General features: G+C 39.3%; 1 protein-coding gene across 2 annotated transcripts in view; it reads left to right on the top strand.

The window, feature by feature from the left end:
- The window catches only part of ESRRG (estrogen-related receptor gamma), an 826,733-nt gene that overhangs the window by 136,990 nt on the left and 666,899 nt on the right, over positions 1 to 22,844 (top strand). The gene's annotated exons all lie outside the window — the stretch shown is intronic.

Below are 22,844 nucleotides of genomic sequence, written 5' to 3'. Positions count from 1 at the left end.
ATTCTGGAGACTAAGATGCGCCTGATACAGGCCTTGGTGTTTGCAATCACTTGTTATGTGTCAGAGAGTTGGACAATGACTAGAGAGGATAGGAGGAGAATTGATGCCTTTGAGTTGTGGTGTTGGAGAAGAGTATTGAATGTACCATGGACTGCTAAGAAAACAAACAGGTTCATCCTGGAGAAGGTTAAACCAGGCTTCTGCTTGGAGGCAAAGATTCTGAAACTTCATCTAACATACTTTGGACATGTTTCAAGGAGGGAGCAATCCTTAGAGAAGGACATCATACTAGGTAGGGTGGAGGGACAGCACAGGAGAGGAAGACCTTCTATAAAGTGGATTGATTCAGTGACTGGGGTAATGGGGGTAGGTACGTCAGAGACAGTGAGATTGGCACAGAATAGAGCGGGGTTTACGGCTGTTATACATAGGGTCACTATGAGTAGCAGGAGACTTGACAGCACATAACAACAACAACTTCAACATCATTTACTATTCCTTGCGTTCCTATCCCTCTTTCATTAGTGTATCCAACTCTCAATACTAGGTAACCTCTGGTGGCATAGATCATAGGGAGTTGCACTGCTAACCCAAAGTTGCACTTCTTTGACCGTTCAAATCCACCATCACTTCTAAAGTAGAAACAGAGACAATATTCTTCCATGCTGTTTATAGTCTTGACAACCTAATGGAGTGTCAGCTATGAGTCAGTTCTGGCCCCAGGCCAATGTGTTTGAACTGAGCGGGTCAATAGAATGGTGCAAGGTCCTCTAATATCTTTGCTCCTGCTTTTTCTTGCCTATTTCCCATCTTCCACTTTTCTCTCATTTGTCTCTTTGGGCCTTTACCTCTTTTGATTGGGTAATAAGATCAGCATCCAATCCAGAGTTTGGAAGGATCAGGATACATGTCCTAGAAGAAATGTCAGTTGAGTCAAGAAGGAAGAGTTAGGGTGAGAGGCTGTAAATCATACCTAACAGTTGGAAAACATGCTTATTATAGGATTGATATAGTTGAGGCATGTGGAATAAAGATGGAAAAGGAGAACTTTGGGCTGAAATGGAAAAAAGGTCTTCTTGGCACTCCTAAGGAGTATGGACTTCATCTTTAAGGTTAGGGGAACCACTGAAGGGTATTAAATAAGGAGTGATGCTTTGGAAAGACACTCAGACAGTTGTTGTTGTTGTTGTTGTTGTTGTTATGTGTTGTTGAGTTGCCTGTTACTCACAGCAACCCTATGTACAATAGCCCTAAACCCTGCTCTATCCTGTGCCAAGCTCACTGTCTCTGACACACCTACCCCCTTTACGCTAGTCACTGAATCAACCATCTCATCGAGGGACTTCCTCTCTTGTGCTGTCCCTCCACGTCCCAAGCATAACGTCCCTCTCCAAGGACTGGTCCCTTCTTGTAACATGTCCAAAGTATGTAAGATGAATCTTAAGAATCCTTGCCTCTAGGGAGCAGCCTGGTCTCACCTTCTCAATGATAAACCTATTTGTTCTAGCAGTCCATGATATATTCAGTACTTTTCTCCAGCATCGCAGCTCAAAGATATAAGTTCTCCTACTATAATCCCTAGACTTTGTCCAGCTTCCTGATGCATAGCAAGTAATTGCAAAGACTATGGCCGGAATCATGTGCACCTTAATCTCCAGAATGACATTGTTGCTGTTCAATTCTTTGGAGAGGTCTCTAACAGCAGATTTTCTCATCGCAGTACATCTTTTAACGACCTGGCTGCTGGTACCAACGGTGTTTATTGTGGAGCCAAGCAAACAAAAGTGATTAACTATCTCAGTCTCTTCACCATCTAACATGATGCTGCCAATCGGTCCAGTGGTGGGAATCTTTGTTTTCTTGATGTTGAACTTCAATCATATTGAAGGCTGCAGTCCTTGACCTCCTGCAGTAAGAGTTTCAGGTCCTTCTCAATTTCAGCAAGCAGGGTTGGGTTGTGTCATCTGCATAGCACAGATTGTTGATGGATCTTCCACCAATCCTGATGCCACACTCCTCACAGAGCCCAGCCTCCCAGATAATCTGTTCTGCATACAGATTGAAAAGGTATGGAGGTATGACATATCCCTGGTGGGCACTCTAACAAACTTTGAACCATGTCGTGTCTCCTTCCTCTGTTCTGATGACTGCCTTCTGGTACAAGCATAGGTTTTGCGTAAGCACAATCAAGTGTTCTAGGATTTCCATTCTTCTTTGAATCAGCCACAGTTTGTTGTGATCCACACAGTCAAATGTCTTTGCATGGACAATATTGTTCTTAAGTGCCATAAACTGATTTCACGTCAAAACCACATGGAGATGTGACAGATTAGAACTTCCCCATAGGGTTTTCTAAGCTATACTCTTTATGGGTACAGATTGATGGGATGTTTTTTTCTTGCAGAATTATGGAACGGGTTGAAACATTATAATTAGCAGTGTTTAACCATTGTGCCGCAAACCTTCTTATGGAGCATGTGTTGTTTTGTACTGTCAGATTGGAATCGACACATAGCTGACCCTGTGGCAGCCTTTCAGAGGAAGTTAATTACACGGGAAGAGATTTCCCATTCTCCTCCCACAGAGCAGCTGGTGGCTTCAAACTACCTATCTTCAGATTAGCAGTGCAGCTCCTTACCACTAGGCCCCGTGGGAGGCTTTGGGGAGGCTGTTGTAATCAAGTTGTGGCTCTTCTCGGAGGTACAGTGCTGGTCATGGAAATAAGCTGTGAATTCAGGCTATGTGAAGAAGACAGATGTACAGGCCAGAATGAGATATCAGGTTCAAGAGATGAAGGAGAAGAAGAGGTCAAGAATGGCATGCCAGTTTCTGCATCTTGGTCTCCTGGGTTCTGAGGAAAGGTATTATTCCTGAGGAGTCATCCCAGTTGTCTTTGATCTTTAAGTGCAGGCCAGTATTTCTAAAAGCTTCCAGATTGACGTCCCTGAAGACTAATGCCATCTTCTGTTTCATCACAGTGAACAGTGAAGCTGGCTTGAGAAGGTGCTTTCATCTGCCTGCAGAAATCTTGCACAAAGGGCCAATGACGCAGAGGTCTGTAGGCAAAATTATAAGTTAGTGAACAGTCTACACTGAATTCACATTGTCAAATAATCCATAAAACATCCTCATTACTGTCCCTTTATGGATGAGTTGCGCCAAGACGCGTTCATAGTTGTTTGCATGCATGTGTGTTTATATGTGTTGGTACTAGAGTGTGCATATGTGTATATGCAGATCCATTTCTTTAGGCTCACCTGTCACTGAAAGGGATTTCTGTAATGCTTCTCAGGTGATGTTGGTATTGATGATATAGACAGATAGGAATTAGTAACTACAGAGGAACTACTAATATCATTCACAAAAGTAAGCCAAATAATTGCTGTTGTAATGATTATTATTATTTTTCTTTCCATGTCTAAAATCTGGGCTACATTTGAACTGGTGACTTAGAAGAAGCAGCTCCATAGCCCATTACCAGTCCCCTGAGATACCTAATTCACTTTAAAAATACATTTTAAATAGCCTACTATGGGAAATGTAGTTAGGAAGCTCAAAGATATGTTCACATTTAAGTACTCTCAGAAATGCACTTACAGATTTTTTTTAATATCTTTGCAAGGAGCAAAATGGGAATGAAAGAGATGATTCATTTTATTAGAGCAATTAAAACATTGGCTCCTGTTTTCATCTATCACATTCATGAAATAAAAACATAGGAGAAAAAAAAATAGATGTTTACCTGGAGATAAAATTTCAACTGTAAGGAAGCTGGAAGTCTGTATTTTTTTTTCTGCAAGAAGGAACTGAACATCGGCTGTAGGTTATAATTCAGGCAGAACCTCATCATTATGGACCAGGAGCTGGAGTGAGATCATTGTGGAACAGGAGCCAGAGTGAACGCAATCTCTACCCAATATTTTTTTGAGGCACAAATGTAGCCAAGAGTGAGTCATTCAACAGGGTACCTCAGAGGTGGAGGGTCTTGGATATAAATGGGCAAGACTGCAGTACAGGAAAATCCGTCACCTTAACCTTGGATCTACTGTCATCATCTCTCGGTGAGTTCAAAGAAATCAACTTCTCTTGATTCTGGTCTCTGTCTTAGGTCATGTCCACGCTGCAGTGAGGTTTCAGGTGACTCCAAGGTGGGTTTTAAACCTGACCATCTTTGCTCTCAATCTCTTGATGATAGAACCTTTTCTTCTCAGGATGCAAATAAAGTGTGAGTTGAAATGTGATTGATGCATGTGGACTTTACTCGTTTTCCTCTAAGAATGTGCAAGTGAAAGGAGAACTGAGAACTTTGTACAAGGGAAAGGTAGGAGAAAGAGGGGAAAGCTGGCTTTTTGCACCTTGCTTGTTTATTCAACAAGAGGTGATCTGGGTACTGGCAAGAGTATGGGACTTAGAGGACTATTTGGTTTCTATTTCTTGAGACTCACTGTACTGTTTTGCAGAATTGTTTTAAAAGGCGAATGAGATCACTTATTCTTTGCTATATCAACTTGCCTATTGAGTTTTCATTAATTGCCAAATATCATGAGTAAACAATGCAGATAAAAATCCATGTTCTCATGGAACTTACATTCAAGTACATAGAGCTAAACTTAGTAAACAATTGATGAAATAAGTATATTAAGGGGGAGTGGGTGGGTGATATATATATCAAGGCTGAAGAGTAAGAGGGACCAAATACAGGAGATGGTTTGGATGTGGTGGTCAGGAGAAGCTTTTGTGTTGTAGGAGATAAAATTGTATAGTGACCTACTTACTGAATAAAGTGAAAAGGGGAGAGCTTAAGGAAGAATCTCGTACAATGTTTAGCACATGGTTAGTACTTAATCAAGGAGGACTATTGTTTAATTGCTACTGTAAACATTCTTGACAATATTGCTATATATTAAGTGTATATATTCTTTGTATACTTAGGGAATCTGGAAGTATGGTAGGGGGACTTATAATGGACTTCTACAAATTCAGTTGCAGTCTAACTTTGGCAATAGCTAACAATATTTACTTTCTGTTGTCATGTGCCATTGATTCAGAACTGGTTCAGAGTTCTTCCCTGGAATTTTCAGAGGATATAAATGTCCACTGGAGGAGATTAACCATCTTTCTTTTATGGAGCAATTGGTTGGTAGATTTGAACCCCATGCCTTTGGGTTGGAAACATATAATGCTTATGGCAAAATTAACAAAATCCATGTTGTATCGTTAAATCTCTTGCATTACTTCGCCCATCAGAGTAATTTTTTTTTATCATCTACTATGTGACAGGCACTGTGCTAGGCTCAGAGGAAACAGAAATGTACAGTCTTTACCCTCAAGGAGCTTACAACTGAGCTTTTCCTCTTCAGGACTTGTGCAATATTTGTCTTAATAGAATCTTCAGGAGAGATTTAAGCACTGACAGGGCTCTGTAAAGTTTAAGGAAAACAGGTTACATTTGAGTGTTAACTTTGATGCATATTTTTATAAAATATGTAAGATGCTTTTCCATTAGTGAATAAGACCTTCAAAAAGCTTTCAGAATCTCATGTCATGAGTAGTTAAATATTGCTAAAGGGGAGTCACAAAGATTGACAGCCTGGAAGCTTAAGCACTCAACATGGTTTAGGGTGTGTGGCCAGAGAGAAGCCCCCATTCCCATCTTAATTGAGGTCATGATGGTCTAGCTGATGCATCTGCTCTGGAAAAAAAATAGAGTACATGGACTCCAGTATTTAGCGGGTAACTCTGGCCTTTATAAGCAGGATACTACACTTTGGGGAAATTTGGGGATGAAAAACTCATCCCAAGCATTTTCCAGTGATGTTATTGTTGTTATTTGCTGTGGGATCGGATCTGACTCACACTTAACCCTTCAGCAGGTCTTCGGAGGTGGTAAATTGTACAAAAGGAGATTGCCCATCTCTCTTCTGCAGAGCTGCTAGTGGATTCAAACCACTTGCCTTTGATTTGGCAGGACAATTCCTTACCCACTAGGCCACCAGAGCCCTTTTTCCCAGGGGATGATGGGATTACAGGAAACTTGAACAAGGCAGATCACACTCAAGAAGGCACATCTGGGCCAGTTAAAGGGCAGAAGTGAAACATAGAAAGTGCAGTCTAGAATCCAAAGCATATTATTTGCAAAAATTTATAAATTTATATATATATATCCCACACATACCACCTCTTGAAAAGTGTAGTCTGCATCTAATATAGTTACTTAGCACTCTACTTCTTTTCTCTGCTTGTCACTCTTCAGAAGATCATGCTATTCTGCTCTGTTCTACTTTATATGCTGTTAAATTCTACACTGTTCTACAGCATAAGGTTTTATATTGATGTTCTCAGTAGCTGCCTCCACTATTGATGTGGGAAACTTGTGAGGTCAGGAATTCCTGTCCTGTTCATCTTTTTCTCCCCAGTGCCTGGCTCAGAGCAGGCTCTGAATAAGCAGATGCTGGATAGATGAATTTTAGTTATTATGTGTGTTAACACCAATGATAAAGCCCAGGGGATTCAGATGAGCTTGGCTGAAGATTGTTAAAACAATGGAACCACAGCCGGGCTTCTTGTGTCTGTGCAATATCACAGCACTTGATAACTTGTGTAGGATTACATGAAATATTGAGCCATGTGCTTCACTATTTTCTTTAAAAAGTGGTACAATATGCCTAATGTTAAGAGAACTCTCTGAGTGGGACTTAGTAACTTGTTTACATTGTTTTAAAATATGTACTTTAGATTTATTTTTGCAAGTTGAAGCAAAGGAACAAAACAAAATCCCCCAAACCATATCCACTGCCACTGAGTCAATACCAACAGCAACCCCACAGGACAAGAGAACTGCCCCTTAGGCTGTCTAAAGCTGTAAATCGGCATGGAAAACTGCTGCAGTTTTCCCCACAGAGGGGCTGGTGGGTCCCAACTGCTGACATTTTGGTTTGCAGCCCAACACTTAATCCACTGCGTCACTAAAACATCTGATTTGGATAAGAGTTTCTAATATTCAACCGTGACAGTTAAGACTTGTCAGTCCAGATTGCAAAACAACTGTGCTTTGGATGGAGGTTACACATGAAAGAACTGTATGCCTCTACCATATGCTGACATTGGACAAATCTGGATGGCATGACCCAAAGAAGACCCCTGATTGAAAAACTCTCTGATGACTCCCCTGTGAGGGTCATATAATTTTAAGACTCAGGAGAATTTCTGGCTGCAATTGAGAATTCATTAATATTATCTGTGTAGCTTGCTGATAATATACATCTAACTTAAGAGTTATTACAAAGGGTACAAGATATCCTACAGTCACTTAATGTAGGTTTAAAGCTAAAACATCCTTCTCAGTAAATTTCAGAAAACTGCTCAAACATGCCAGCAATCAGTGATGCAGAAGTCTGTTCTCATTAATTGTTTGCAGTGGAAAATGTTTGGTAAATACTTAAGCTAAGGTGGAGGGGTGTGTATATGGGCATAAGTTATATTGCCTGGAAGCATAAAGCCACAGAGACACATTTTTTTCAGTCAACAACAAACAGAGTGAATGCTTGGGTACAGTGAATGATGAGTTAGAGTGAGAGACTATAGGTAGAAAATCTGTTGTACTTAAATGGAAAACATATGTTTTCCAAAATTTGGTCTTGAGATTTATTTTATTAGTAGTATCATACTAGAACACTGATTAGCTATTGATTTTAACTGGGAAAGTATGATGTACTAATTAAAACTATAAATCCTTCTTTTTGAATAAAAAATACTCAGGTTTGATGTTTACTGTTGTTGTTGTTATGTGCCATTGAGTTGTTTGCCACTCATAGTGACCCTATGTACAACAGCTCTAAACCCTGCTCTATCCTGTACCAACTTTATTGTCTCTGACACACTTACCCCCATGACCCCAGTCACTGGGTTAAGCAATCTCATTGTAGGTTGTCCTCTCTTGCACTGTCCCTGCACCCTCCCAAGCACTTCTAGGACTGGTTCCTCCTTGCAACGTGCCCAAAATATGTCAGACAAAGCTTCAGAATCCTTGTCTCTAAGGAGCAGCCTGGTTTCACCCTCTCTAGGATGAACCTGTTTTTACTCATAAAAGTCTATTGTATCATTCTCTTCTCCAGCACTGTAGCTCAAAGGCATCAATTCTCCTTCTGTCATCCCTAGTCATTGTCCAGCTTTCTGATGCATAGAAAATAGCTGCAAAGACTATGACCTGGATAAGGCACACCTTTGTCTCCAGACTGACATCGTTGCTCTTCAGTACTTTGGGGAGATCCCTGACAACAGACTTTTCCAATGCGATTCATCTTTTAATTTCCTGGCTACTGGTACCAAGAGTGTTGATTGTGGAGCCAAGCAAATGGAAGCTGTTAACAATCTCAATCTCTTTACTATCTATCATGATGCTCCCAGTTGGCCCACTGGTAAGAATCTTTGTGTGTGTGTGTGTGTGTGTGTGTGGTTTTTTTTTTATGTTGAGCTTCAATCCATATTTAAGGCTGTAGTTCTTGACCTTCTGCAGCAAATGCTTCGGGTCCTCTTCAATTTCAACAAGCAGGGTTGTGTCATCTACATAATGCAGGTTATGATTGAGTCTTTCTCCAATCCTGATGCCACATTCCTCCTCATAGAGCCCAGCCTTCCGGATGATCTGCTCTGCATATAAGTGAAAAGGTATGGAGATAGGATACTTTAATGACTTTGAACCATGTAGTGTTTCCTTGCTTTGTTCTGATGATTGTTTCCTGGTCCAAGTGTAGGTTTCACATAAGTATGATCAAGTGTTCTGGGAGTCCCATTCTTCTCAGAGTTAGCCACAGTTTGTTGTGATCCACACTGTCAAAAGCTTTTGCCTACTCAATGAAACACAGATAGACATAACTCTGGTACTCTCTGCTTTCAGACAAGATCCATCTTACATTAGATATAATATCCCTAGTACCATGGCCTCTTCTAAACCCAGCCTGCATATGTTCCAATTCTCTGTTGATATTCTGTTCCAGTCATTTTTCGATAATTTTCAGCAGACTTTTTCTTGCATGTGATATTAATGATAGTGTTCGACAATTTCTGCACTCTGTTGGGTCACCTTTCTTTGGGATGGGAACAAATATAGGTCTTTTCCAGTCAGTTGGCCAATTGGTTGTCCTCCAGATTTCTTGGCATAACTTGGTTAGTGTTATCCAGGACAGTGTCTGTTGAAATATGTCAGTTGGTATACCATCTATTCCTGGGGCCTTATTTTTTGCCAATTTCTTCTGAACAGCTTGAACTTCTTCCTTCATCACCACAGGCTCTTGCTCATACATAATTTCATGAGATTCTTCCGTATCAACAATTCCTTTTGTCTTAATCATAGAATTGTACAATTTGTTGGGTTTTGTGTTATTGGCAGGAATTAAGATGTGCTGTTGAGTCATTTCCAAGGCATGGTGACCCCATTTCCCACATGTTGTGAGAATCAAATTGTGCTCCATAGAGTTTGCAGTAGCTTTGACCTTCAGGAAGTAGATCACCAGACCTTTCTTCTAAAGTATTACTTTGGGTGGATTTGAACTATAAATCTTTTTGTTAATAACTGAGTGCTTAAGTCTTTGAGCTACCCAGGGAACTTTTGAAGAAATTACCCCCTGAATCATAAATATACATACTATACACTACCAAAAGAGCAGCCAAATCTGAGTTGAAATGAATGCAGCCAGAATGTAACTTGGCAGCAAGCAAGGGCAATGAGAATTCGCCTCACATGCTCTGGGCATGTTGTCAGGAAGCACCGATGTGTGGAGAAGAACATCATGCTTGGTCAAATTGATGATGTATTAACATAGCAGCCATGACGGTGGGTTCAAGCACAGCAGAGATGGGGACAGTGATGCAGGCTCAGGCAGGGTTTCTTACCTTGGGCTTACTCTAGGATATCTGCAAACAATGATTGCATACAAACAACATGCACTTACACTTGCATGCCAGGAAAGGCTCCATCAGCAGTACCTGTTTCTCAGGTCTCATGGTGGAAGTGTGGTTATTGTGATTCGAAATAAAGACCTATGATTACAGTTAAATCTCAGACACTGTCCTAGTGGAATAGAAAACTAAAGACAATCAAAAAGTGCACATTAGGCTTTTATTAATCTTGTTATGCATTTCTTTCCCCATTACTTTTCTAAATGATGACTCATAAAAAACATCCTCCTAAGGATGGAGTAAGTGTAAAGGATTAAAGGAAAAATAGCCCGTAAGTGCTCTCTGGAAAACAAGGGCCAACTGGGAAGTCAGAAAAAGTACCAATCTAGAGAGAGTAGGATCTCTCTGAGCCAGAGAAAGCTACAATTATGGCTTCACTAAGTCCGCAGAGTTACGCAAGAAGAGGAGTCAAGTATGAGCCCAATAGGTAAATCACCAGATCAGAACTCATTAGACATGAAAGGTGGACTCAAACAGAATAGTCACTTATTTAGGATGGGGCGAGAGCTCAGTGGTGTACAGAGAATGCTGAGGAAAGAGCCTCATGGGGCAGGCAGTAGATAGGAGGAAGGCAGTGAGCCCTTAATCTGACTCCTATGTCTGCAGGTAAAAATCTTACTTTACGCATTAAAAACTACAGTAAAAGAAAGAAAATGACAAATTTGACAGAATATTAGCAGAAGTCAAGATGAGATGAAGAAAAATCATCTTTCACAGTTCCTCTAAGGGAACCCCTACATTCTGATAACAAGTACTTCTCCTCCCTCAAGCCTCTTAGTCAAGATCCCATGATGCTGATGAGTCCACCTGACTCTGTCTAGATGATTCTGGCCTGTGGTGACTGACTCTAAGGAATCACTTATATTAAGTAATGCTAGAGTAACTGTACAACTCTGTGTGTGTATTTATCCTTTAAGAAATAGTCTAGTGTTTTAGTTTGACTTTCTATCAAAACAGACCCCAAGACAGCAATTCAAGGGCAAAGAGTTTATTTGTAGGTGATCTCTTTAGAAAAAGTAGACAATAAGAAAAAAAAAAAAGGGAAGGCCGCCAAAAGGAAAATATTAGGTGATTAAATAAAGAGACACTAAAGATTAGACTAGCAACTAAAGGTTCGAAGTTTCAACTTATTCATGGGTGTAACCAAAACAGTCCTTGCAATCTGCTTCTTGAAGAGCACAGCCTTAAAAATTTTATGGGGTAATTATGCTCATGTGGGGTTGCTAATCAACTCAAAAGCAAGTGGTTTGGTAGTTGTTGTTGTCAAGCAACTTGTACTGTGGAATCTAGAGCTCAATTCTGCTGGGAAATCACCAGGAGGCCTTGTAAATCTCAAGTGTCAGAGTGGTCCTACTGGAGAATAAGGAATATGGGACATCTGCCTTCCAGCCCTCATTGTCAGTGCATTGGTTAGGGCAGTGTTAAGGAGACAAACGCACCAAGTGGCCAGAGAATGCCCCAGAAGGAGTATAGATGATGACATTCAGCCTGCACTCACTCTCACTCGTGGTCAATTTGGGTCCAGACTCGTAGCTGACCCGTGAATACAATTATTATTCAGATATGCACACCAAGCACTAAAGCCAGATATTAAGAAATGGAAGGTTTCTACCATCTTTTGCAGTCTGAAATGGACTGAACATGCAATCAGGATGCACTAATAAAATAAGATCCATTCCTAATAATTGGTGACTGGAATGCACAAGTTGGAAATTAAGACGAAGGTCTGGTATTTGGAAAATATGAACTTGATTACAGAGAAGCTGGAGAGCAAATGATAGACTTTGGTACAATAAATGATTTATTTATTGCAAATACCATTTTTATAAAACAATGGTTACATACATAGACCTTACCTGATGGACTACAAAAGGTTCAGATTGGCAATATTTTAGAATGAGTTTATTAAGAAGTTCAATATTAACAATCAAAACAAGGCCAGGGGCTGACTGTGCTCTTGATTTCCTGTATGATAGACCATTCATTATTCCAATTGGAGCTGGAAAAATGAAAATAAGCACATGGGGACCAAAATACAACCTTGAGTCTATCCCATCTTAATTTAAAAACCATCTCAGTAATAGAATTGATGCGTTCAACGGCCAATGACCAGATAAGTGGTGGGATGACATAAAGGATATCATCCGAGAAGAAAGCAAAAGATCATTAGAAAGATAGAAAAGAAAGAAAATATAAAAATGGATGTCAGAAGAGACCCTCAAACTTACATTAGAATATAGAGAGGATGAAACAAAGGGCAGAAATGCTGAAGTAAGAGAGCCGCGCAAAAGATTTCAAAGGACATCTCGAGAGGACAAAAATAATAAAATGTGCATGGAACTGGAGTTATAAAGCCAAAAAAGAACACATTTGGCCTTTTTCAAGTTGAAAGAACAAAAGAACAAATTTAAGTATCAAGTTGCAATACTGAACAATTGGGGAAAATCTTGAATGATACAGAAAGAATCAAAAGAAGGGATACACAGAGTCAATATAAAAAAAAAAATTGATCAACACCGAATCATTTCAGGACAGAGCATATTACCAAGAAGCAAGGGCATTAAAAGAAGACATTTAAACTACATTAAATGTATTGGGGGTGGGGGAGAAGGCTGCAGAAATTGACAGAGTATCAATTGTGGTATTTCAATAAACAGATGTATCTCTAGAGGTGCTTACTAGTTTGTTGTTGTTGTTGCCTTCAAGTCGGCTCAGAGTGACCCTAAAACAAAAGACCTGAAGCTCCTCTACAACTATTGACATTTATCAAAATTTCTAGAGTTTCCGGTGGCATGTTGTTTAGGAAGCAGATGCCACTCCTGCTTCACTACTTTATGCTAAGTAATTTGTAAGACCTGGCCAATTGAGTAAAAGAGATCCATATTTGTTCCCATTTAAAAAAAAAAAGTGAGCCAACAGAATGTGGCAATTACAGAACAATAAAATAATATCACATGCAAGTAAAATGTTACTGAAGATTAAAAAAAAAAAAACCAAACAAAACAAAACAGCTAGAACAGTGTATCAACAATGAACTGCCAGAAATTCAAGATGGATTCAGAAACAGCTGTAGAAAAAGAGATACTGTTGCCAATATCAGAATAATCTTGGGTGAAAGCAGAGAATACCAGAAAGATGTTTACTTTAACTTTTTTATAATGGAAAAATGTTTGTATATGGATCCTTACAAATTACACCTAACATTGAGAAGACTGGGAATCACAGACACATTATTATGTTTATGCAAAACTTATACCTAAACCAAGAAGCAGTTGTCTGAACAGGGCAAGAGAACTCTGCATGGTTTAAAATCAGGAAAGGTGTGTTTCAGTACTGCACCCTTTCCCATAACTATTTGATCTATTTCCTGAACACATCATTTGAAAAACTGAACTCTATTAAGAAGAATGTGGCATTAGGGTTGTAGGAAGACTCCTTAACAACCTGTGTTATACAGATGACACAACTATAGAAGATCAAAGACTATAGCCTTCAATAAGGATTATATCTCAACATCAAGAAAACAGAAATCCTCACTACTGAACCAGTAAGCAATGTCTTGGTTATTGTTTTGTGCCATTGAGTTGCTTGTGACTCCTAGTGACAACAGTCCTAAACCCTGCTCTATCCTGTGTCAACTCTACTCTTCTCTGACACACTGAACCTCATGACCCCAGTCACTGTATCAATCCATCTCATCGACTGTCTTCCTCTCTTTCTCCGTCCCTCCTCCCTTCCAGGCATGAAGTCCCTCTCCAAGGACCAGTCTCTCCTTATGCTGTCCCTCCAACCTCAGAAGCACTCCTAGGACTGCCCTTACAACATGCCCAAAGTGTGTCAAATTGTTGCTGTTAGGTGCTATTGAGTTGACTATGACTCGTAGAGACCCTATCATCAACAGATGAAACTTTGTAATATCTTTTGCCATCCTCATCATCTGTCTGTCCATTTGCTGTACTGTAGTGACTTGTGCATTGCTTATAATGCTAGAAGATGTATTACAGGTATTTTAAATACCTGCAGAGTCACCCATGGCGGACAGGCTTTAGCAAAGCTTCCAGACTAAGACAGTCTAAGAAGCAAGACTGGCCATCCACTTCTGAAATAAGAGGCCTTCAAAAACTCTGTGGCCAATGGAAGAGTATTGATAGTGAAGAATCTTAAATTTCTCATAAACTGACAAAAGTACAGATAAGTCTGTCTTAGAAAAGGTGCTACTATAATACTTCTTAGAGGCAAGGGTTGTGAAGACTACTTTGGGCAACGTCATCAGAAGAGGCAAGACCTTAGAAAAAAAGACATCAGCTGGTAACATTAGAGGGTCAGTGAAACAGAGGAGACTCCTTAAGGAGACGTTTGACCCTGAGGCTGTGACAGTGGCTCCAGAATATTGGAGATCATGAAGATGGCACAGGCCAGGGTGAGGTTCAGGTCCATTGTTCATTGTGGTCACTATGCGTTATAATCGGCTCTAGAGCACCTAACAACAACATAACTGGCTTTCTGGAGATTGCCCATCTCTCTCTGGAGCCTCTTGGTGGGTTCAAACTATGAGAAAGCACCTCTTTTGTGTTACCAGCTCCACCCTCTACTGACTGCACCAACCAGAGCTCCCGCCAACTGCACAGAACTGGGAATTCTTTTCCATTAATTCCTACTGCTCTACCCAGCAACTTCCTTGGCTAACTGTTTTAATCTTAAACTCGCAGTAAACCAACCAAACAAATAATAAAACAAAAATCTAAGCCACTGCTGTGGATTGGATTCCAGGGGATGCCCCCCTTCGATAGGTTTCTCAGGTTGTAAATCATTTCTAGGAGGAGACTACCTAGCTTTCTCCTATTGAGTAAGTGATAAATTCAAACTACTGGCCTTTCAATTAATGGTCCACTAGGTAATTCACTGTGGAAGCTTGTAATAGGCTGGAAATAAGTACTTTGTCATACTCTAAACCCTGAATTGTCTACAAAGAAAGCGTAGATGAAAACCTTGGCATCCCGTTAGAGCCCTCTTCCCATGAAGTTAGATTTCCTCTTAGAGAAGAATTACTATTATTACAGAATCACTTTTCTTATTAAAGCCTGTATGTATTTAGACATTCCAAGCCTTTAGTAGTAGAAATATAATTTTCAAGCAGAAAGGAAAACTGGACAAGACAACAGCAATGACTTCCCACCTCTCTGTCATTTTACGTGCCTTCTAGTTGCCTGCGACTCATAGCCTACATACAAAAGCTCTGAAGCCTGCCCTATTCTGAGCTAATCTCATCATCTCTAACAGACCCAATCCCACTTCTCCAGATACGGAGTCAATCGATTTCATCCTGGGTCTTCCTCTCCTGTGCTGTCCTTCTATCCTTTCAAGCAGGATGGTATCCAAGGACTGGTACCTCCTGGCCATGTGCCCAGATTGTGAGATGGAACTTCAAAATCCTTGCTTACAGGGAGCAGTTTGGTTTCACCCTCTCCAAGAGAGACCTGTTTGTTCTCCCGACAGTCCACAGTATGTTCAACATTCTTCTCCAGCACTACAAGTCAAAAGGTATTGATTCTCATTCTACCATTCTTAGTCATTATCTTGCTCTCTGATGCATAGCAATTGCAAAGATCATGGCCTGTGTCAGGTACACCTTAGTCTCCAAACTGACATTGTTACTTTTCAATACTCTAGGAGGTGCCTGCAATTTGTCTTTTGATTTTCTGACTGCTGGTCCCAAGAGTGAAGTTGTTAACAACATCAATCTCTTCTCCCTCTGTCATGAAGCTGCCAATTGGCCCAGTGGTGAGAATCTTGGTCTCCTTAATGTTGAGCTTCAATCCTTATTGAAGACTACAGTGGGTCTCTGTTGTGGCTAGTATTTTGATTCCCTGTGGGCTGATGACTTTTCTTGACATTTTTTACCCCAAAATAAAGGCTTTTCTTGAAATTGTTGACCTCAAAATTTCCTTCCCTTTGCACAGCTAAAGAATGTTAGGATATTCAGGAAATTTCTATTAACTATTAAAGTCTAAAAACAAAATATTGAAAGATAGGGTGTAATCTAGTGTTTGACTTGAGGAGTCTTAGTGGCATGGCATAGAGGTTATGTGTTGGGTGGTTAACTGATAGTCCAGCAATTCAGATCCACCAGCTTCTCTGCAGAAGAATGATGAAGCAGGCTGCCCCCTTTAAGATGTATAGCCTCACAAGGATGCTCACTGTCACTACCCTTTTTTCAATATTTTATTAGAAGTACTTGCAAGGGCAATAAGATAAGAGAAAGAAATAAGAGATATCTAAATTGGCAAAGAGGTAGTAAAACTCAAAAGACTCAACAAAAAATCCATTGGACCATTAGATCTATTTAGCAGAAGGACAGGATAGAAGATATAAATAGATGTACCTATAGATATAGTCATTAGGGGCCTCTCCTGTGTATTTCCTTTCCAGGAGGAAAGTCCATAACTTTGGGATGTAACTTTCTAATAAATCTGTCTTTAATTTTATCTTTAAAAAAAATTAATGGAGTTTCTCAATAGCCAACCACAAGATGAAATAGTTGGGAGTAAACCCAAGCAGAGCAAGAGCTTTATAAAGAAAATTATAAAATACTCCTACATGAAACAACGAGAGACTTACCTAAATGGAAAACAAATTTCCTGTTCATGTGCAGGAAGACTCAACATTGTAAAATAACAATCCTAGAAAAAGAAACCTACATGTTCAACAACATCCCATTATAGACACCAAACTCATTCTTCTAGGATATAGATATTAGCAGTTTTATTTGGAAAGGAAAGAGACTTGAATAATCAAAGCTCTTCTGAAAAGTAAAAACCTGATTTCAAAACCTTCCTCCATAGCCATAGTAACTGAAACAGCAGGGTATTGGTATAATGACAGACACATACATAAATGGAATCGAATAGAGAACCCGTAAATCTACCTCTTTACCAACTGTGAATTAGTATTTGACAAGCAAACAAAATCTATAAAATGGGGAAATGACAGTCTCTTCAACAACTAGTGCTGGCAAAACTGCAGAAAAAACTGAAACAGGATCCACATGTCACACCATTCACAAAACTTAACTCAAGTTGCCTCAGAGTCCTAGGGGTAAAATCCAAAGGCACAAAGATCAGAAGAGACAAAATGGGACCAAGCTTAGAAGTCCTAGAGATCTGATACCTTATTAGTAAGAGGCTGCAATCTCAAAGGTGCATGGTTTGAGTCAACCAGTTGTTCCAAAGGAGAAGGATGAGCATTCTTCTGTGTGACTTACTGCCTCCGAAAATGTGCTGGAGTTTCAACTCTGGATTGATTCTGACTTAATGACACACAACAACAACAACAGTGACATAAACAGGCTTGCAAATACAGCCAGAAATGCAAAACAAAGGAAAGTATTACATTTACTAACAGAACCTTCTAAAAATCAAGTCTCTGTGTGCGTCAGAACTTTTAATAGGGTGAAAAACTTTCAGTTGAGTGAAAAAAAGTCTGTATGTTGGAGGAAAACATTTGCAGTGGCATTGTAGACAAGGGTCTCATAACTAACATTAACAGAGTACTACAAGTTTTCCACAGAAAAAAGACTATTTGCCCAGTAACAAAATGGGCCAAAGACATAAAAAAAAAATTTTGACGGAGGAAGACATTCAGATGGCCGGCAGAGACATGAAGAAGTGCTCAAAATCACTGGAAATCATAGAGATGCAAATCAAAACAGCAATGAGGTACCCTCTCACCCTAGTAGTAGCAGTAGCAAAATGTAACAGGACAGTAAGCCATAAATGTTGGTGAGGATGTGGTGAGATTGGAACCGTCATGCACTGCTGGTGGGATTATACAATAGTATAGCCACTCTGGAGGGAAGTCTGGCATTTCCTCAAAAAGCTAAACATAGAAATTCTATCTGGCCCAGCTCTTCTACTGCTAGGAATATAAACCAAAGAAATAAAAACTAAGATATGAGCAGAGATATGTAAAGTTGTATTCATAGCAGCATTATTCACAATAGCAAGAAAATGGAAACAGCTCAAATGCCCCCATCAATAAATGTATGGATTGAAAACTGAGGTACATTCACACAAAGGAATATTACAAAGCACTAAGGAAAAACAATTTCATAAAATACTACATAACATGGGAGAGACTAGAGAATGTTATGCTGAGTAAACTAAATCTCATAAGGACAAATTCTACAAAAGACCATGAGTGTAAAAATACAATGATAACTGAGCAAGAAGTATGTAAATATTCAAAAAGGGAAAGAAAAGAGGGAAGAAGGTGCCAGAAAGGTAAGGGGGAAAAAATCATTCAGATCTCAGAAGTCAATGGGTAAATGAGGGTGGTGAATAAGAAAGATTCAATAGGAATTTGAAAAGACTAGGTGATAATAGGTATAGATTATTAATAAGCATATAAAATATAATGTATTGAATATGTAAAACACAATACACATGAGCAAACATGTCATTTAAAAGAGTATAATACACAAGGTACATGCATGAAACACAAGGTATACAAATGATAGTATGAGAATCAATAAACATATGTTAAAAAAAAAAGGTATAGCCTCAGGAAGGGTCAGTTAGTATAAATCAGAATTTCTTCTATTGCTGTAGCTTTTTCAGTTTGCATTTTCTCTTTTTAAATACTGTCAATTCATCCAGACGAGGGAAAATCCAGTGGCTTAAATATAGGATAGGAGACAATCTGGGAGTGTTGACAGAAAAGTGATAACATTTAAAATGGGAAAGTAGGTAAATAAGAAAGCATTCAGAATGAGAAAAGAAATTGTAATGTATCACAATGTTAACAAAGTTGACAAATAAAACATTAGAAAACTCAGAAAAAAATTTAATTAGCTCACTGACACTCTTCTATAAACCGCCTCCTCCCTTGTTGGGCTACACTTTTTTTGATTGCCTCTTTTATACGACAACAAAGCTTTGGTAATACAATTTTCTTTAGCAGCAAGAGAAAGATAATCTAGTCTTTCCTCTAGCATGTTGATGGAAAGTTATTTCAATACTGATGGTTTTAAAAAACTGTTTCAATAAATCTGTTGTTGTTGTTATGTGCCATCGAGTCGTTTCCGACTCATAGCGACCCTATTATTGTAAAAATAGAAGGGTAACTAGTAAGATGTCTATAAAAGTGCAAAGAGGAGAAGGTGGATGAGAAAGGGGGTACAGGGAATGGTGTGTGTGTGTGTGTGTGTGTGTGTGTGTGTGTGTGTAAGGAATTGCTGAGTGTGTGTAAGGAATTGCTGAAGGGGAATATTTTTTTTTTAAAAAAAAAAGAAAAGTAAAACCTGTAATGTATATGAATAAAACACAAAGTAAATGCGTTATTGCATGCGAAATAGTAAAAAATTATTTTTTTTCAAAAGATAGCTACTTTGAGTTAAACCACTTATTATTGATAGTCTGATGTAAAGTTTTAGTATTGCTGTCAAATTTTTGGAAAAATTATCAGCTTCTTTCTTATGAGCTATGAGATTTAGAAGAATTTTTCATAGTAGCATGTGGCAACATGTATTTCAACTCCCGTATCACCACATATATTCAGTTCCAGGCTCCAGAAAACACACTTACCTCTTCCTGAGTTCACTGAGCCTGTGTTTTTACCCATAATACCCGGGAGTTTACACAGGGGTAGTTAGGGACCTTGAGGCAAGTTTTTCCTATATCAGAATGATTAGCAATAATTTAGCAACCTATTGAAGTGATTGTGAACCAACTGGACTTAAATTCTTAAACCCAAATGGAATATATTTGCAAATCCCTGTAGCCAAATTCTAAGAATACTTGTGACTACTCTTAAGCTACTCCTTTGCACACCCCCAGAAAAGGTAGAGGGATAGACAGGGTGGAAAGAGATCACTGTGGTTAAAATAGCTTAGTGAGTGTCACAGAAATAGTCAACCATGTTTACCAGGGACATGGAAGAGTTTTCTGTATTGAAGGGACTTGAGGCTGGGACTCATTTAGCTTTATGGTAAATCCCAATTGGTGTACAATATGATTTTCCTAAGCTACCATAGTAAACAGTAACATCTTTGCTTCATATCTTGTTCAAGAAATCACTAAGTCCAAAATTCTGGCATGTAATTGAGTGGAAAGCCCTTTGCTTTCTAAATAATAGTTACGCCTGCTTGTATGTGATTGATATCAGCTAACGTGGCTGTTTCCAACCTCTTCTCTTCCAACCTGGCTCTTATGGATTAAGTGCAGCACAGAGTTGAGTACCATTACGCTCTTAGGGCTTTATTAAATTTGGAGGGTAGAGGAGCAATTGTTGGGGAAACTGAAAAAGGAACATTATTTCAGGTTATTGTTGCTCCAAAGTTGCCTCCAAATCTTGGTAAAGTTAGGCATAACAGAAGCAGCTCTGCCATGTTCTGTTCTATCTTAAACGACTATTGGTGACTGTTGTGTCAGACTGTGTCACTAAGGGTTTTTCTTATTTTTGGTGACCCATACTCTAGCAAATATGATGTGTTTTTCTAGCAGCTGGTCTTTGCTGGCGATATGTTCAGTGTAAGTGATATGACACCTCACCATTGTCATCAGTAAGCAGCATTCTGGTTGTGTTTCTTCTAAGACTGGTCTGCTCGTTTTCCTGGAAGTTCACTCTATACTCAGGGAGCTGTGGTAGTTAATGGTAAGGAATTGTGATACCAATGCAAGGAGACCATTGTTCGAACCTACCGCAGCTCCATGGAAAAAAAGCCGGCAATTTCCTCCATTGCCATTTACTGCCTCTGAAAACCTCCTTGAGAGTCAACTGTAGGTTGGTTCCGACTCCACGGAACAGAATAGCATTCTTCACTAAATCACAGTTTGAATGCATTCATTCTTTTACAGCTTTTTTGTTAGTTTCCACTATTTTGGCTCCAACTCATCATAGTATTATGTATAACAACATAATATTGCACAGCTTTATGCCATCTATCTGACAGAGCGCATTGTTTGGGCTATTGTCATCTAATCTCTACTCACTCTGATCCATTTCCTGCCCCACCCCATCAACCTTCAGTTACTATTAATATGTTTTGAAGTTTCGACAGATTTTCTCCAGATGAGCTTTAGTAGAGGTTTGTTTTGTGAAAGTAGCCTTGCCACTTTGGGAAACTCAACCAAGATTTTGAAAATGCAGGTTGCATCCACTAGTGATACATATGAAATTATTCTTGAATTAAATATATAATAAAAAATAGAAGTAGACAAACACAAACTATCATTGATGTCACAGATGGAAGAGCCATATACATGTATTAATGGGATTCAGTCACTAGTTTATGGGCCCGGACTTCTGCTGGGACTTCGCTCATCCAAAGACACATAGACAGTTTTCAGTCTGAAAGAAATGCAGGTGATTCACCAAATATCACCGATGAATAGCCCGGCATTATGCAAATAATTCTCCAGTGGGCCCAGTAAGGGATTCTCCTCTGTAGTGTATTGCCTGGGGTGAGAGGGGGAACCAAAACAAAACAAAAACAACAACAAAAACAAAAAACAAACCCCAAACAAATCACTGGGTGGGAAGATCCCAGAAATTTTCAGCAATATTGCTAAGGAGACATTTTTTAATAGACACCTGGGCCATTCTGTTGGCACAAAGAATCTTTGCAAACATTCTTTCTAGTCAGCACTTTCTCATTATAGGAATGGTTGAAATTATCAGGTGTCATCCCCAAAATAGATGCTTGTTTCTGCCAAAATATTGCAAAAACAGAAAGAAAGAATGAGTCAAAGACAGAAGACATCCATAATAAGATTGCTGGGGGGCGGGAAGGCCCTTTCAACTGGAATATGCTTGTTAAGACTTTGCCACATAAAACTTTTCTGTGGGATGAGTTCTTTTAGAGAATCCTGATGGCCTAGGAGCAAGAAGCTGCACTGCAATCTCAAAGGCATGCAGTTGGAATCTACCAGCTGCTCCTCTCATGAGATTTCCCCCTCTGAAAACCCACTGGAGGGTTATAGCTACAGCTTGGTTCTTACTCCAGGACACACAGTAACAACCACAGAGTAAATTAAGGTGGGTTGGTCTCCTCTCAAGTGTTGTGTGAAGGCAGCTTGGGGATTAGATGGTCTTAAAGTGACTGACAGGATTTATTTTGAGCTCTCTGCTCTTCAAAAGAGAAAAGATATATAGAAGAGTGTACGCCTGCCAGAAGTTAAAAAAGAAAAAATACCCCTGGACATGGCCTTCGTTTCTTTTGTTTCAGGAAACAAAGCATGAGATTTGCTTGAATCCCACAGATGGGAAGTTCTAAATGTAGCCTTGGTCCCTGTCTATTTTTAGCACACACGCCTCACCTCCCCTCACTTGTCATTATCTCTCAGCCCCTCCCCAACGCCGTGACCCTATATTTAGACCTGAAACATCATCTTCTGTGGCCACAGGAAGGTTGTGCCTCTTAGAAGGCAGGAGAGAGGGTTGTTTTGCTTAATGGATGAGATGGCCATTTGGGACACTGTCACCTTCTGGGTAATTCGGCTTTCCTCCAAATAAAAATCCCAATTAGTAGGCAGAAACTCTTCAATATTGTTTTATAGGGGGAAACATTTTTATAGTAAATGATAGGAATTGCAAGAATAGCAAAAAGCCTCTTGCACAACAAGAGGCAGATAATTAATGTCACTGAATTGTACATTTATAAAACTTTTTTTTAATGGCTACTTTTTAAATGTATATATTTACCACATTATAAAAAAAACCCACAATCAAACACTTTATTGCCATTGGATATTACCAACTTCTTAAATTGCTTAATGTATCCACAAGAGAAGAATTGTATTATTTTTATTTGGGTAAAATGAAAATTCTAGTTTAGCAACAAAAAAACTTTCAATACAGAAAAATCTATAACACCTGCTTTTGAAAAGCAA

Source organism: Elephantulus edwardii, unplaced genomic scaffold (genome assembly GCF_000299155.1).
Source record: "Elephantulus edwardii isolate Elephantulus edwardi_28Jun2011 unplaced genomic scaffold, EleEdw1.0 scaffold00090, whole genome shotgun sequence".
Classification (NCBI taxonomy): Eukaryota; Metazoa; Chordata; class Mammalia; order Macroscelidea; family Macroscelididae; genus Elephantulus; species Elephantulus edwardii.
This window is presented reverse-complemented; position numbering and strand designations above follow the sequence as displayed.